At 35.0% G+C, this 17712-nt stretch overlaps 1 long non-coding RNA gene and 1 pseudogene across 1 annotated transcript; both read left to right on the top strand.

Annotated features, from left to right (window-relative positions):
• The first annotated feature begins 14055 nt into the window (after nt 1–14055).
• Nucleotides 14056–15211, top strand: LOC118490597. Its single transcript, XR_004889506.1, has 3 exons — nt 14056–14220; nt 14412–14774; nt 15028–15211. It is a non-coding gene; the product is annotated as an uncharacterized LOC118490597 (long non-coding RNA).
• Nucleotides 15212–15546: 335 nt separating this feature from the next.
• LOC118490518 lies at nt 15547–16595 on the top strand (annotated as a pseudogene).
• Nucleotides 16596–17712: the final 1117 nt, after the last annotated feature.

Genomic DNA, 17712 nt, shown 5'->3' with positions numbered 1-17712 from the left:
ACATAATATCTCAAAAACAAATAAACTGTTCCGACAACTCAGATTTCAATTGTTCGTTTCTAGACTCTTCCTACTTGATTCCACATAGCAGATAAGCATCCTAGTCACGTGTCACATACGTTAAAATAAAAGTCAATACACATAGTGTAAAGGTGAGCATACAAGTTTAATAGTATAATAGAGTTCGAAATTGTTTACGTATAACCAGCATGAAACATGTATAAAGTGAAGGCTAGTAGGTTATCAACAGAAAAATATGCACAAACATGACTGCGAGTTGTAGAATGCGCAACACATATCCCCAGTGGGACACGTGAAGTAAAGCCCTTAACAACCCCCGTCCACGACAGGTGCTGAGTCCAAACTATAGTACTATCGTTGCTAAGGTGTCAGGCAACAATCACTGTGTTAACATAACATACAAGCATTCATCGAATAACACGTAACATGCAATAACGATTAGCGTATAAATAGTGTTTGGGTTGTGTGTCGATTGTGATTTAGAATAAGTAAGGTATGTAACACCCAAAAATGCGTAAAGCAAAAAGGGATCGAGTATACTCACAGATTGTGTTTAACAAGTAAACACTCTCTTGGATTGAAGGGAGCGCTGAGAGAGATTAGCCTGAACAGTTAACGATAGCGTAAACGATGAGCGGCGCATTAAACGGTGCAAAGGTGATAAGTGTCGGATGGTAATCCGATGGATGGTCATTCGATCGGATGACCATTCGGTCGGATTGACATTCGTTGGTAAGGATGTGTTTGCGTATGATGGCTTTGAAGTTTTCATTGTAGCATTTTGAAAACAGAGAAGTATCTCTACCCTTCAGGTCGGTCGATCGAACGACGGTTCGATTCGGATGATGATCCGTTCGGCGAGGTATTTCTCAGAGAACAAGTTCACAGCAGTATTGTCACTCAATCGGATGGTCTATCGATCGGGTGGCAATCCATTGGAACTGACTATGCATTGAACATGTTGAAAATTGTTTAAGTGTTGAAGTTCCAAACGTCACATGGTCGGATGGTTGTTCGGTCGGATGGCTATCCGATCGGATGGCAATCCGTTCGACGTTCAGATCCTTGAAAAGTTGAATAAAAATTAAGTGTTGAACCTTCAAGTGCAATCCGATCGGACGACAATCCGTCCCGCGACCTGATCGTGTTGCTAACTTGACATTTTGTTAAGTTTTGCAGTTTGTTCGAGACGATATGACAACGTGCTAAGCAATAGAAACCTCATCAAGACCCAAGTGATCCGATCGAACAGGAATCACCCTAGTCCGATCGGTCAACTGTTCGAGACGGCGGTTCATGCTTAACCCGAAATCGGTTGTCTCTTTGATAGAAACCAGATCTTGAACCTACACATCACTAAGAAGGAGTAGAAGATCAGAACAAGCTCCGATCCTATCGGTTTTGAGTGCATTGAGTGTAAAAGAGTTGAAAGAAAGTTAGAAAACTATCCTTCAATCCTTTTAACCATGAATATGTGTAGATCTTATGCGAAAACATTGTTGATTCATGTGGAAATCCTTCAGATCTGAGTTGTTCTTGGTGGAATGAGGCCAAAGCTTGAAGTTCATAAGAACTCCATGATGACATCACCTTAGAACACCTCAAATCCACTAATTTCACGGTTAAAAGTAAAGATTCAAAGGTGAAAAAGATGAAGGAGTGCATGTAGATCATAGAAGTATAAGATTTAGGTTGAAACCTTACAAGAATCGCGAGAAATCGAGCGAAAAGAGTGCTTGAGCGAGCTGGTCGAGTGGAAGAGCTGTCACATCACAAATGATGTGACAGGGGGTATTTATAGGGTTTCCAAAAGAGGAAAGTGCACATGGATCGGATTGGTCACCGATCGGATGGCAACTCGATCGGATGGCAATCCGATCGGATGGCCACTCGATCAGTTGGCCACACGATCCAGGTGTCCGGCGTGTTGAGTTTCGTCGTTTCGATTCGCGTGTTGAGCGTTGCGATGCGTTTTGAGCGAGCGATGCGATAGATTAATAATAAACACACAATTACTATATCTAACATACAATCATCATAATTAACTAACTGACGTTTAGCGTTTGCGATTCGATTGCGATAGAGTTGCGATTTGCGTTTCGATTAATCACCACAACATAAATATAAATAAACACGCACAAGTAATATATAAATGGCACACACACGTAAAACAATATCCAGAACGCATAAATCGAGTTGTGAATGCGATTGCGATGCGATAAGCGATAAAGCGATAAAACATCGATAAACATCGGTTAAACCTCGATTATTCACAGATACTCCACATAATACAACTAAAGCAAATAAAATAAAAGACTCAATTACAAGTCAAAGAAGTCAAAACAGTAGTTGAGCAAGGAGTGACAGATCACAAATAGCAATCTTTTCTTCCTTTAACTTCAATCTTGACTTTGACTTTCGAAACACGGGGTGTTACAACCTTTTTATATTTTATTTTTTAAAAATATATATAACATTTATGGTTTCTATCATTGATTTTTTTGGTGGTGTGTTTAGAGATTTAATGGTGGACTAATTTGGTTTCTACCATTGATTTTTTGGTGGTGTTTAGAGATTTATTGGTGGACTTAGTTTCTATTATTGAATTTTTGATGGTGTGTTTAGAGATTTAATGGTGCTTTTATTGAGCAGCACCAACAAATCCTATTATTTGGTGGTATATTTGTTGGTGTTCTCTCAAAAAGCTCTCAAAAAGGCATAAATCCTAGCACCAAAAAACTGCTTTTTGTACTACTGAATTAGGCTAATAGAATAGTAAATTTGGGCAAACTATAAAGGGAACAAGAAAAGATTTCATGTTACCTACCTTAATTTATATTTTTATATAAAAATATTACTAATTAAAATTGTAGCTTAACAGTCTATTTCTTTTGATAGAAAAATAACCATATTACTAATTAAACAACATTGCTTAAATATATATGGATATATACACACACATATAATTTGGGGTTTAATTTAAACGAGCGAGCCAACGAGCCAACTAACGAGCGAGCCACATACCGAACCTACCTACCTTGGCTCAGGCTTGGCTCGTTTACAAACCGAGCCGAGCCGAGCTAGCTCATTTAAAACCGAGCTGACTTCGAGCTGAGCTTTTTTCGAGCGAGAATCGAGCCACGAGCTTTTTGAACAACCCTAATTACAAGTGAAAAATACTCAAATTATATTTACAAATATTATTTTTAATATGCGACACGAAATTGAATAATATTGAAAGATTTTTATAAGAAACATTGTAGTAGTTAAGTAAATACGAATGACTTCAATGATCAACTGTAATTTTCGATAAATTTTTCGGTAAAACCCATAGATGAACCTTTACCCAGTTTTTCTGATACTAGTGGAACCAATGTTTTAAAAACCGGTATTTTAATCGTACCGGGTTAGAATAAAAAATGGTTCAACCGGTTGAACCGGGTTGTATCGGACGGTTCAACCGTGTTGACTAATTAACTATATAAATCCATAAAATATAATTACAACTCAAAAAATAATCCTAAACTACATCAGTTCATAATAAAAAAAATATTCCAAAAGTTAATCCATAATAAAAAAAATTATCTAAAAGTTTATGATTAAATACCCATTATATAGCAATTAGCAAACACTATAACAATTAAAAACATGAATGATTGAACAAAAGTCAAAAGAACGTAAACCTAGATGATCTATTGAATAACTTAATTTGCAAAACCCAATGATTTTTTATCTTTGAGTGAGGAAGAAGTTTGATCGATATGGATTGTCAATTGTGGACGCTAAGTTTTACAATTTAACTAAGAAGGTAAATAATCACCTTTTTTAGGCACCTAAAAATTAAAAGTTCAAAATTTTGATCTTTGTCCTGGTACAAACCGGTACCGGTATACTGGTTTAAACCGGTATAAGCCAATTTACCGGTGGTACAACTTCTTTGCCGTTTCCTTAGTTTACCGGTATGATTCGTGCCGGCCAAACATCCGGTATCCGGTTTAACCGGTTCAACCGGCCGGTTTAAACCGGTTTTTAAAACATTGAGTGGAACTATATCGTTAAGTTAGCTGTCTAGTCCCTGAATCCCGGTGGAGAGTCAACGAGACTTGTTAACATTGCAAAGGATCGACGTCGTCTTCCTACAGAAAATAACACCGTTAGCTTCGCAACGGAGGACCCAGGAGGGGGAATCCGTGACCAAGCTCCGGCGTGAGAATAAGTTTCCTCCTCAATAGGTCCAGATGATCCTGCCATTATTTATCAATGACCTTGTGGTTTTTTAAAGTTTAGCACAATATTTGTTCAGATCATAGTCCCGCCAGTTTTTCGAAAAACCAACATGGAACACCTGCAGGATATATTATGATTTCCATTGGTGAGGTTAGTGTGGTATCTGCCTTTTTGTTTTGGCTGAAAATCGAGTAATTTAGCTATTTTTTATAATGAAACTTTAACTTTAGACTTTGGTATTTTTGTAGAATTCATCTCGAAGTCCATCTATCTTCAGGAATAGCCCCGGGCCAAGATCAGTGCACATGGAGGATATGTATGTTTTTGTTTGACTTTTGAGAGTCAAACATGCATAAACTCTTTTAGAACAATTATATCATTGATAAATTTTGTTAATAATGATTTAATCATGTTTTAAATGCAGTCCTGATCCTCATACTCCACCCTCAACTGTTAACGGTATTCAAGATCCTGATCCTAATCATCATTTATGATCTAATGACATCATCACTAACGAGGATGATGTAGTTCCTCCACTTGAAACTCTTCGTATCAATACTCCCAGTGTGCAGAAGACTCCTCTACGTTTGATCCTTCCAGAAGAGATTGGACCAAACTCGGAAATACTGAACGCGGTTTCCGAAAAAAATAATAACGATTCATCAAATTTAAACGATATCCTGGATAACGGTAGACCCTCCTTGCCACCTAAGCAAAGTTCATCACGGGAATCCATGCATTCTGATCATGATCATGTTCAAGATAGCTCAGGACCTCAGGCCTCGTTTAAGTTAGTATCAACTTCACCAAGAGTAAAATGGTCTGCTGAGCTGGCACCGGCCCCACCAAGGGTAAAACAGAGAAGGATAAAATATGATCAAGCTACAGTCTTGACGAATGAGTATGGTTCAATTAGATTATAACGTTATATTACTGTTTGTGTTTTTTTTTGGTTGCTGTTTTTTGATGAGGTGTTTTTTGGTTGATATAGGTTCATGAAAAAAGCAATCGATGATGCTAGCGGTTTGAAACGGAAAAGAAAAGGAGTATCTTCCTATTTGGGTGTTTATAGTTTGAACAATGCCCATAAGAAGCAAAAAGTCCGTTTTGACCCTGTAATTACTGGTCAGTTAACATATAATTAGTTAATTACACCATTGACATGAGTTCTTCGTGTTTTTGAGAAATTTAACAGTTACATTAATTTTTATGAAACGCGTTACACAATGTGGAGGGTTGTGTGATAATCTTTCTGAATTGCATGAGGATGACAATGTATCTTCAAAAGCTTGTCTGATTAACATTGAACATGCTAATCCCGGTGTTATGGAAATTAACGTTAAACAATACATAATCCCCCCAATTCAATAACTTAATTACAAATGAATCATACCGTTGGTCGTCTTCAGTGTCCAGCTTCACTTTCTCTCCATTTTGATTCTCTAATTCAGGATTAAAGCCTTCAACTGGCAATGAACCATCAGCATGCCATTTGGATGCAATAAACAGAATTGTCAACAATCGTTATACCAGGGGAACAAATTAACAAATAACAAACCCTAGACATATAATAATATGAAAAAAGGAAACACAAGAGACACAAAAGAATCAAAATTCGCATACCTTGAGCGATTTTGTGGTCTTGTAATCAAATCTACAAAAGCCAATAAACACTCCAAACAATCAAAATCAAATTAATAGAGAAACAAAAAAAAACAAATCGAAGCACCTAGGGTTAGGGGTTACCTGTTTCTGAATCTTCGTGGGAGGATCTCAAATCAACTCTAATCTTCGTTTTCACCTTGCGGTTTTGACATTGAACCCTAGATTTTTTGAACAATCTATCCATCTCACAAGATTGGATCGATTGAGGTAAGAATCGAAAAACAGGCTAGAGGGGAGATGAGATTCATTGCCATTGATGGAACCTTTAAGAATCGAATAGGGGAGATGGGAACTGACGAGTACCGAAAGGTCGCATTGAACCATGGCAATTGATATTCAAGAACGACAATGAGTTGGAGCAGGGGTGAAATGCCTAAATTGCCACCAAGGTGTCTTAAAATTATGTGCTATTTCCTAATGTACCCCTCTAAAATGGCTTGTATTGTGTTGTACTTAATGCTGTAAAATTTATACATATGGTAAAATTACATTTTTGTTCATCACATTTGCTTTATATAGTTATATATATATATATATATATATATATATATATATATATATATATATATATATATATATATATATATATATATAGGTAAAGAGTATGGTACAAATAAGGTTATCGTACATTACATATGCGAGAATTTGAGCCATACACGTGTCCTGATTCAGTTTTTCTTTAATAAGGTTAAATCAGACAATTAATTCAATCATCTGAGGGCAAATTCGTCTCTTCATTCAATCAGCGAGATGTTCGTTACACTAATATCCCGGTAATTATCATTCGAATCAGTTTCAAATTTTTCATAATTCTCAAATTGCAGTTTTCGTTCTTCTGTGTTAGGGTTTCATTCAATTGTTTTTTTCGATGGATCCACAGAGCAGCACTGGACCAACAGATGTTGATTTTGAAGAAACTCGACCGATCGGTGATCTTGCTCAATTATCTGCATATCAGAGAGTTTCTATTGAGGATGTTTTAAATCCGCTACCTGCAAATCCAAATCCAAATCCAATTGCAAGTACAAGTGCTTTAAACGAGTTTTTTAATGGTAATTATGTTAATCCAGATCTCTAAATTGTTCGTATATTTGTTTTTTGTTTAATCGTAGCAATGTTGTTGTAGCTGTTTTTTGAAGTTTGAATGTTCATTATATTTTTGATTTGAAAGCAACATGCACAAATTCGCATGTTATTACTCTTACAATTCGCATTTGATTTTATTTTCTTTATGCATTTTCGCATGTTATGGTATAATAAATCGCATATATAAAACAGATTAATCAAAATCATCATTTTCGCATGTTATTGTTCATACAATTCGCATGTGTGCTTGTTCTTTTTAAGATGAATTTATGTTGTTATTAATATGTCGCATGTAACTAGTCCGATAATTCGCACGTTTTTTTGTTTTCTGATTTTGATTCATGTAGATGAAAGGGTTTACACTCCGGAGGTTCAAGCATCAACTACACCTGTTGTTGGAATGCAATTTATCTCTATTGAACAAGCATATGCTAAGTTAGCTGGTTTTTCTATTCGGAAAGGTGGTGAAGTATACAGTGGTGGTATAATCAAAACTAAGTATTTTGTTTGTTCTAAAGAGGGACATAAGCCACTGTGTATTGACGATCGTTCGAAGTCAAAAAAGCAATTCAAAACAAGGAACAGGGGACTATTAGAACAGGATGCAAAGCTCAACTTATGATTTACATTGTGGATGGTAGATTATATACAGTAAAGAGATTTGTTGATGGCCATAATCATAAGTTTGTATGTCAAAATGATATTCACATGTTGCCAGCTTACAGGCAATTGTCAGATGTCCAGGAGGAGTTGGTTTGGGAACTAGGCACTTTAAACCTTGGTCCTGTCAAAGCTTTCCATATAATGAGGAAACGTTATGGTGGTTTCGAGAATCTGGGTGCCACGGTTGATGATTGCAAAAATTTTAGGAAGCGAATTAACAGCTATATAGGAGAATATGATGCTGATATGGTGATTAATAGGATGACTGAAAAAAAAAAACAGTATTTAGCTGATTATTCGTTTGAATATTCTGTTGATGATGACAAACGTTTAACTGGTGTGTTCTGGGCTGATGGTTTATGCAAGCTTAACTATATGGAATTTGGGGATGTGATATCGTTCGATGCAACTTTCAAGACAAACAGGTTAGTGTTTCATGAGTTTGTAATATCGCATGTGTAGACTTTTTTGTTTTCGCATGTGATTTTTTATAATTCGCATGTCTTCAACGTGTTTTCGAATGTGTTGTTCAGGTACAAGATGGTGTTTGTTCCGTTCACTGGCATTGACAACCAATGTCGAAATGTAACACTTGGAGCTGCGTTGTTGGCATCTGAGAGCATTGAATCATATAAATGGCTTTTGAATTCATTCTTAAAGTCATTTGGTCGGCAGCCAAAGGTTGTAGTGACGGATCAAGACCCTGCTATGAAACAGGCTATTGAGGAGGTTTTCCCTATCAGTAGACACAGATTGTGCTTGTGGCACATATTGAAAAAAGTGGCAGATAAGGTATATCATGCTATATTGTCTTCTGTTAGCGTTATTTTTTTATATTATAGATTTTTGTTATAGGCTGATAAAATAAAAAGCATTTATTTTTATAGGTTGGACACGAGTTGTGCAATAACGATGAGTTTAAAAGGAGGATGTGCGACATTGTATGGACTGATTCGATTGAGCCCGAAGAATTCGAGAGACAGTGGAAGTTGGTGATGATTGAGTTCGGTCTCACAGAAAACAAATGGATTAATGATACGTTTGTGATGAGATCCATGTGGATTCTGACTTTTTAACGGCACAAGCCAATGTCGGGACTTATGAGAACAACTTCAAGATCAGAGAGTGAGAACCATTTTTTCTGCCAGGTGGCTAATTCACAACTCACTCTCGTAGAGTTTATGAATCATTTTGATGGTGCAATGGATGTCCAACGTTTTAATCATAGAAAGAATGATCATATTTCAAGATATACTGAGCCTGCTGATTGGAGCGAAACTTCTTTGGAAAAAGATGCTTCTAAGAGATTTACCAGGTCTATATTCTTTGATCAGCAAATAGAGATTTATGGTACAGTTTCTGAATGTCTGCCGATGGACACCAAAATAGAGGGTCCACAGATCAGGATATTTTTGAAGGACTTTAAAGCCCATGGAGATGGTTTATTGGAGGTATTATAGCATATATATTTCAAACATGCGATTTTTGATAACATACATGCGAATTTTTTTTTTTTTTCAGTTCATGATCTTGCAATATGCGATTTTGGTTTTCTCATGCGATTTTAAAATTTATCCATTTACATGATTTTTTTAGACATGCGAAATTGTTATGTTACACATGCGATTTTAATTTTTATTATATATATATATTTTTTGTTTTTCCTAGGTGTGGTTCAAGAATCTTGAAAATGATGTAACTACACTGTGTAGCTGTTTGCGTTTTGAGCAGCACGGGCTGCTATGCAAACACATTTATTTTCTTTTCAAGATGTTTGGTGTTAAAGAAATACCAAACAAATATGTTACGAAGAGATGGACGAAGGATGTGGTGCTGAATGAGTTAAATGTGAAGTACAATCTAAATGTTGGTGGCAAGGATGTGCAACACAAGGCTAAACGGATTGCTCGTGAAATCATCCACACTGGGGAGTATTTGGTTAGTAATTTGATTTCCGACCATGATCAACTTGTTTTAGTGAGGGATCAAATGATGCAGCTTAAAGAGAGAGTTGATCAGAGTCGTATAACCAAGCAACTTGATCCAAAATTTGACCGATTTTCAAAGTTGATTGGTTATCAACAACCAGTAACTAATGCTCCTCCTACTGTCCGTGTGCCGGCTGGTATAAGAAACAAAGGCCGCGGCTCGCATAAAAGGATTAAATCTAAGAAGGAACAAATGATCAGCCGCAAAGGGAAAAGGTCAAGGACATGTTGCGTATGCAATGAAAAAGGTCATGACATTCGGACTTGCGGGGAGCTGAAAGCCAAACAACAAGGTAAACAGCAAAAAAAAGAAGATGAAGGGCGTCCAGATTGAAAATGTTGCCAGAGACAAAGAAAATGAGGTCGAAGACGATGAAGAGGAAGAAGAGTTTGAAGATTACAGTAGTGATGATGGATCTGAAGAAGAAGATCAGTGGGAGGAGGTTTCAGAAAATGATGAGGATGAGTAGTTTTTTTCTAAATGAACATGCGAATTTATACGAAACATATGCGGTTTAATATTCATCTGTTTATATCATTTTCTCATGCGATTTTAGTATATAAACATGCGATTTTGTATGCTCCAGTTTATAATCATTTTTACATGCGATTTCACTTTTAGTACATGCGATTTTTGAGTTATCTTGTTTTTTATGTGACAAAGATGGCTATATCATTCATGCGATTTAATATTATAAGCAATTGTAATTTGTGTTCAAAACATGTACCCAAAATATAAGAATAGTTGTTATTGTCTAACATAGCCACAACCACAAAACTATTAAAAAGAGAATTTAGTTACTTGAAGCAAATATTTTGTCACGTTCAGAAGAGCTAAACTCCATCTTTTTCTTCACAGTGTTTAGAGCATCTGTCAGGAAAGAGAAGGCTAAGTCATCAGCTCGAGATTGCTCCTTTATGTGATCCAAAGCTCTGTCTCTGAAGCTTGATGGTGGTTCTTGAAGTATTCTTTCCCATACATCTTGATTTTGCTTGATTTGTTCAAGAATTTTGCCCTGCACATCAAGAACCAGATGAGAAGAGGTGACATCAGTGCTTATTTCTGTCAACGTGCGAGTTGACAATAGCTCTTTGATTGAAATGTTTTTGATTTTTTCTGAATCTTCAGATGTCATTTTTGTTGGTCTGTTTTGTGTGTGTTTTTTTCGTGTTCTATGTCTTAATATGGAAGGTGGTAAGTTCAGTAGTATTTATTGTAAAATTTATTATGTAGGTAGGTGGTAAGTTCAGTAGTATTTATTGTAAAATTGATCATTACATGTCAAATTACAGTCTCATCGGTAATAAATTAAGGGTTTTTTTTTTTTATATAAAAGACTTCTATTTTTAGTTTTTAAGATTCGTAATTTTTTTTTTGCATTTTTAGGACAAAGTAATTTGAAAGTATTTGCTGTGTTTTTATTCAAAATCGCATTTGAATCGAAAACAAATTCGCAAACTTTAAGAAACCTAAAGATAATTATCTTTTTTTTTTTTTCTGATATCGCATGTATAAAAACATGAATTCACACACTATATGAAATTTCAAAGAATACTTAACTTTTTATTGAAATCCATGTGCATTGTCATGAATTCGCACATTATATTACACTTTAAGTGTTTTTCGCATATAATGTTATATGAATTCGCAAACTTTACAAAAATCACACCCTTTCTTTTTGTCTGAAGTGTTTTTCGCACGTTTTTATGTATTTCGCATTTTCTTATTTGATTTTCACCCTGCATCATCTTCTTCGATAGTCGGTCCATCGATTTGTTTCAGTTCTGAATTTCCAAATTCATCAGAAGTTCAATTCGCAGAAGGATTTGATGAATAGGAATCGATCGATTTTTGATTAATTATTATATTTTCGATTACGGTTTTGATTAAGAATCTTACGTTATGATTTTGAGGTTTTGTTTGCTGATTATCAGGGTTTTTTATTTCGTAATGGACGATTTTAACCTTGGCGGTTTCATATATATATATCTTTATTTGATTAATTTAATAGCTGAACACGTGGGTTATTTGAGATGATCCGACGGCCATGGTTATAGCCTCTACATATATATAAAAAACCCTAAAAAAACCTAAACCCCACCCCCCTCAAGCTAAATGCTAAAAACTAAAACCCCCAAAAAACCTAAAAAAAACCTAACCCCCCCCCCAAACCTAAACCCCCCTCCCCCACCCCCCAAAAATCTAAGGCCCCCCCCCCCCCCAAGCTAAAATGCTAAAAACTAAACTCCCAAAAAACCTAAAAAAATCTAAAAAAATTTCTTTTTTTTAATATTTTTATGTTAAAATTGCTACTTTTAGTAGCCAAAAAAAAATTTTGCTACTAAAAGTAGCGATTTTTTTATAAAAAATATTAAAAAAATTTGTGTGTTTTTTAGCTATTTTTAGGCATTTTTGGTTGTGTTCACATTGGTTCTCGCGGTTCTCGCAATAAAGGGTGGTTCCTAACGGATCTTTGTCCTATATATATATATAGAGAGAGAGAGAGAGAGGAAGGTTAACGTACATTACGGCTTAACGTACATCACGTATACGACAGGTAATTAAGCACATTCATTTTAAAATCACACACGTTATAACTCAAAAATCCAAAATCACGCATGTTGAAACACAATAATCACGCATATTGAAAACATTAATCACGCATGTTATAGAACAAATTACGCACGTTGTCGTACGTGAAGTACGTTAAGCCGTAATGCACGATATACTTTTTCTATATATATATATATATATATATATATATATATATATATATAAACACATTTAAAATTTATGGTACCCGTAAACACAAACTTATGGTGCTCAAAACTACACGCACGACATTTTTTTTTGAATTTTTTTTTTAAAATGTGTTTATAATACACGCATCTACGTTTATGAAAAAAAATTTTGGTCCAACTCGCCCCGGATCAAAAAATTCTCATGGTTCTTACAACTAGAGGTGGTTTTCATTTTAGCGGTCCCCTATATATATATATATATATATATATATATATATATATATATATATATATATATATATAGGGTAGGAGTTGACTATAAAGTCTACTTTTCCTACAAAGTGTAGGAAGCAATTTCCTTGTGACATGTGGCATTTAGTGTTTTTTTTTGGGTAAAGTATTTAGTGTTATTTTACTAAAGGGCATTAAGGTAATTGAATAATTTCAACTATTTATGGAAGATTTTATATAATAACAATAAAAGGCTCTTTTTATGGAAAGTTTTGTCTATTAACTATTCAAAATTGGCAGTTACATCATTCGTATCCACAATTAATTTATCCGAAGTTCGAAACATAAAACAAATTCATCATTTCTTAACATTGTGTTTTATCAGTTTACGGTTTCTTCACCCCGTGTTATATCAATTTTCACAATTAAACACACCCCTCACTACAAAAAGAATGCCGTTTAGTGGCACACATTTTTAGTGGCATGTAAGTTTGTGCCGCTAATTTAGTTTTTTAGTGGCACTTTGCGTATGCCACAATTTTTTGACACACACTTTTAGTGGCATTTAACTTTTATGACACTAATTCAGGTTTTTAATGGCACTTTACGTATGCTATTATTACTTGACACCCTTTTAATGGCATCTAAGTTTTATGACACTAATTTAGGTTTTTAGTTGTGCATACCATATTTGTTTGGCACACATTTTTAATAACATTTAGCTAGGTATCAGGGCCGGTCCTGAGAATTCATGTACCCTGTTCGAGCTCGAAAAAGCGTGCCCTTAGGGCCGCCCAACATTCTTTTTTCTTTATTAGTTTTTAGAAAATATTTGGGTATTGGGCTCATTAACCTAATGGGCTAAATAGTTTAAACAATATGATTATTTTTAAGTGGACCTATGTTAATATTTTTTGGTTATACCCTATTAAAAAAAAATTTTACGTATATAATATCGGATTTTTTTTTAAAATTGTGTGCCCTACGAAATCATAGGCCCTGTTCGGTTGTCCTCCCCGCCCTCCTTAAGGGCCGGCTCTGCTAGGTATGAGCTGAATATCGATATAAAAATACTGCCGTTAATTGCCAACATTGGGTACCGGTACGGAGAAATAATCCGTACAATACAATATGATATTTGAAGGTAAAAGTTGATAAAAGACCGGTATGTACCAAAAGTAACAATTCAAAAAACGCTAAAAAGTGGTTATCAAAATTTTTATAAGTGCTCTACCATTTAATACGATACCAGTTTTACAAATATATAGTTAATAATAATCAAATAACATTTTTTTTTAAATATGTTGCTTATTTGAGTGTATTACAAGATCGAGTAACAAATAACACAATCACGAAATTACTCCCTAAAAAGATTTGTTGTATTAAAAAACTTATTTTCAGTCTCTTTTCCAAAAAATTTCAAGGAGGCTATTTTTCACCAAGACCGCCTTATCCCCCCGCCCCCCCAAAACTTCCCTCTGTATTATTTCACAACCATCGGTCCCATTTTTCATTGGTAAATTCATATGTCAATTGAACGCAAAAAAGCCCGTACCAGAATACTTCTCATCAGCTTCGTCTTCGTGTTAATTAAACAGTAATACATCCTCTCATCTTATTTCTGATACTTCCTCTGAAAAATTCTACTTCAATAGGTTTAGGCGGTTCTGAATGTTCATCTGTTTGTCTGTTCTAGGGTTACACAATTTGTTCTTTTTTTTATTTGCTGTGTTTATTTTCATCAGCTGAGTGTCGATTCCAATTATACATTTGTTTGATGGACTGCAGTTGGTCAACTGTATGCCGACGTTTGGATTAAGGCGTCTGTATTGATATAAATTATACACGTTCCGGTGGCGTTGGGAGCAGCGGGAGTGCCGCCGGTGGTGGCTGAGTAATACGCGAGTATATATTTTGGGAAATCAGTTGCACGGAGAGATTTATCAGTTAGAATCAGATGTTAGGGTTTCCGTTGAGTGCAAAACTGGAAATATGGTGAGGGTTTAGCTTGAGAAAAGCCATTTGATTAATCATACGACTGGAAAAGAGTACGCATTGAAGCCTATTGGTGATGTTGGACCTCTGATTGAAGCTGGTGGGATTTCCACTTAAGCTCGAAAAGATGGGATAGCTCCCGCTTAGCAACTTAAGGTATTGATCACATTTCATTGTTTAGAGACTTTTGATCTCCAAAATTGCAAATTGCATAGGTGCACACACTCATATTGGGCTGAATTTAGTTTATATTTGGTTAAGTTAAACTACAACAAATGAAAAAATCGACAGCTTGCTCAAATTAAAATATGCCACAATATGCCTGCTTTCACGTCTATTGCATTTTCATCAAAGGACAAGTTAAAACTACATGAAGTGACGCACTAATTCTAAACTATTTCTTTGCTAGATTAATGGAAATGTGGTCTCTCTTGGTCTATGATTAAGCCAATATAAACTCGCCATGAATTATCATGAATATAAGTGATGTAGGTCCTGGATATTATCAAAAAGAGTATTATTATAATTTGATTGTTATATTACATTTGGAGACGATTTGGCTGATTTAAAATAATTTGTATTGTTTTATGTTTTCTTTAAGTGTGCTCTATAAGCTACATATCCAGGCATACATGTACTTACATGCATGAAATACTCGGATTGTAATCAATGGATAAGCTGAGGCGAGATTCGGATATTAGAAGGTAACTGTGATCTTCTTCTTCGCTTTTGGATTTTACATTTCGAATAGTATTCTTTATGAGGAAGTGGGTAACGTCTATCGTTAAACCGAATCTTAATTTTCAGGTTCAACTTTGCCAAACCAAAACTGTTCTAAGTTTAAACTTCAAAGGTTAACTCTGTCATCTTATTCGCCATGTGCGTCCAAGGGTAACTAACTAGCTCATTTATGCTCGCAAGCTGGCTGATGGTGAATGAACCTGTTTTGAGGACACACAAGGTATGCATATTTTATATTTTATTTATCACACTTCTTGAGATTGCTAGTGTTTGAAACTTACTTGCAGTAACTTTTGCTTTAACTTGCAGCCTCTATCTGTGGAGTTGGGCCCTGGAATATTGGGAAATATATTTGATGGTATCCAGGTCAGTAATCTTCTGTTTTTTCCATTTTGTTTCAACTTTATCGTACTACATTAGCTTTTATCTTTTAAAGAAGTCTCATTTATTTATTCAGAGACCTCTGAAAACTATAGCAAAAAGGTCTGGTGTGGTGATGTCTACATTCTTCGTGGTGTATCTGTCCCAGCTCTTGAGAAAGATATACTTTGGGCAGCCTAAAAAAATTGGTAATTTTACATTATTTCTCATTAAAACTTAAGAAACTTGTGAATCTTAATGTTTGGAAGTCTGAGTATTTTATTTAATTTGAATTTGTGTTTTGATATCAGGTGAGGGAGATCTTGTCACAGGTGGAGATCTATACGCTGTAAGTCAAACATCCTTATTATCTATTAATCTTAAAGTTCTCTTATTCACAGACTTGGCCTGTACGTACACCTTGCCCTGTTGCATCAAAGCTTGCTGCTGATACCCCTCTTCTTACTGGACAGGTATCTATCATTAGTTATATCATACAACGTTTATGTTAATTTGGCTTTTTATCATTGAGCGTTTGACCCTCGATATACTCTAACCATCTATTCCATGTATCAGCGTGTTCTTGATGCCCTTTTCCCTTCGGTGCTCGGTGGGACATGTGTCATTCCTGGTGCGTTTGGCTGCGGGAAAACAATTATTACTCTCTTTTTTTGCTTTTAATAATCAACAGAGTTAAATATCCTCAAACTTTCTTCCGTTTTATCTAACGCAGTGGGCATCTTTGACCTTATTGACCCATTCACCATATTTTTAGCAATGTTTTCGTTCATCAACTGACCTGTCTAATATAGAAGATAACTCAATTCAACTCATTATAAACTAAAGGGTAAACATTCTCATCATGAACTCTCTTGTTGTTAGGTGATGGCAATTCCGACAACCAGGGGTATTGAAAAAACCACCCAATCTTTTGGCTGAAGAGCTTAAAGTAATTGCAAAATAAGTAAGTTTGCCTTTTATTAACTGCTCTTACATCTTTGATAGCTATGGTTATCAGATCTAATCAATTTAAGATCTAATCAATTTAACATGAATTGTGAAATTTCAGCTCGAGTATAGTCAGTCGGCGATGTAGCGACAATAAGTAGTAAAGTGCTAGGAACTATGAAGTGGAAGTATGACTACTAAGAAAACGTTAACACGATGATTATTTAACTCGCATGAAGATTGTGAAAGAGATTCATGAACACAATGAAGTTTTGAGTTTTTATTCATACACTTGTTAGTTTATTTGGGTTATATGTTTGATCATTAGACTTAGATCGACACTTATTAGACATTTGGAATCTTTGAAAGTTTGATTGAACTTTTAATTGAAGTGATTATTTTATGATTTCTACGTTTTACAATTTTGTTTTCATTTTTTAATGTAAATAAATGATAATTGTAATTAATTAAAATTAATATGATAAACGTCAATGGCATTTAATTTGATGTGATTTTTGTGGCAAAAAATATGTGCCACTAAAAGCTCAAAAGTTTGTACTGGCAGATAAAAAAGTGCCACTAAAAGCCTAAAAACTTTGTGCGACACATTGAAAAAGTGCCACTAAAAGGCTTTAGCGTCAGCGCTTCTTGTGACACTTATTTTGTGTGCCGCCCATTCTTACAAAGTTCTTTAGTGGCACTTTCTTGTTTTTCCGTGGCACTTTTTGCATGCCACTAGATGGCATTTTTTTTGTAGTGCCTCATATATTTCGAAACATAAAACACATTCATTATTTATTTGACGTTGTGTTTTATCAACTGATTTCTTCATATTGTGTTATACTAGTTTTCACAATTAAACACATCCCTCACTCATAAAACACAATAGTGTCTAAAATACACAATATAAAACGCACGAGTGGAATACACAATATAAAACATGCAGACACTATATAAAACACACTAGTGTCTGAATTACTTGAATCTTAATTTTTTAGATATGTAGCAATATGGTACTCATATTAAAGATAAAAAAACGCTCATT

Source organism: Helianthus annuus, chromosome 3 (genome assembly GCF_002127325.2).
Source record: "Helianthus annuus cultivar XRQ/B chromosome 3, HanXRQr2.0-SUNRISE, whole genome shotgun sequence".
NCBI classification, from domain to species: domain Eukaryota; kingdom Viridiplantae; phylum Streptophyta; class Magnoliopsida; order Asterales; family Asteraceae; genus Helianthus; species Helianthus annuus.
The sequence above is the reverse complement of the archived record's forward strand: the minus strand, read 5'-3'. Positions and strand labels throughout refer to the sequence as shown.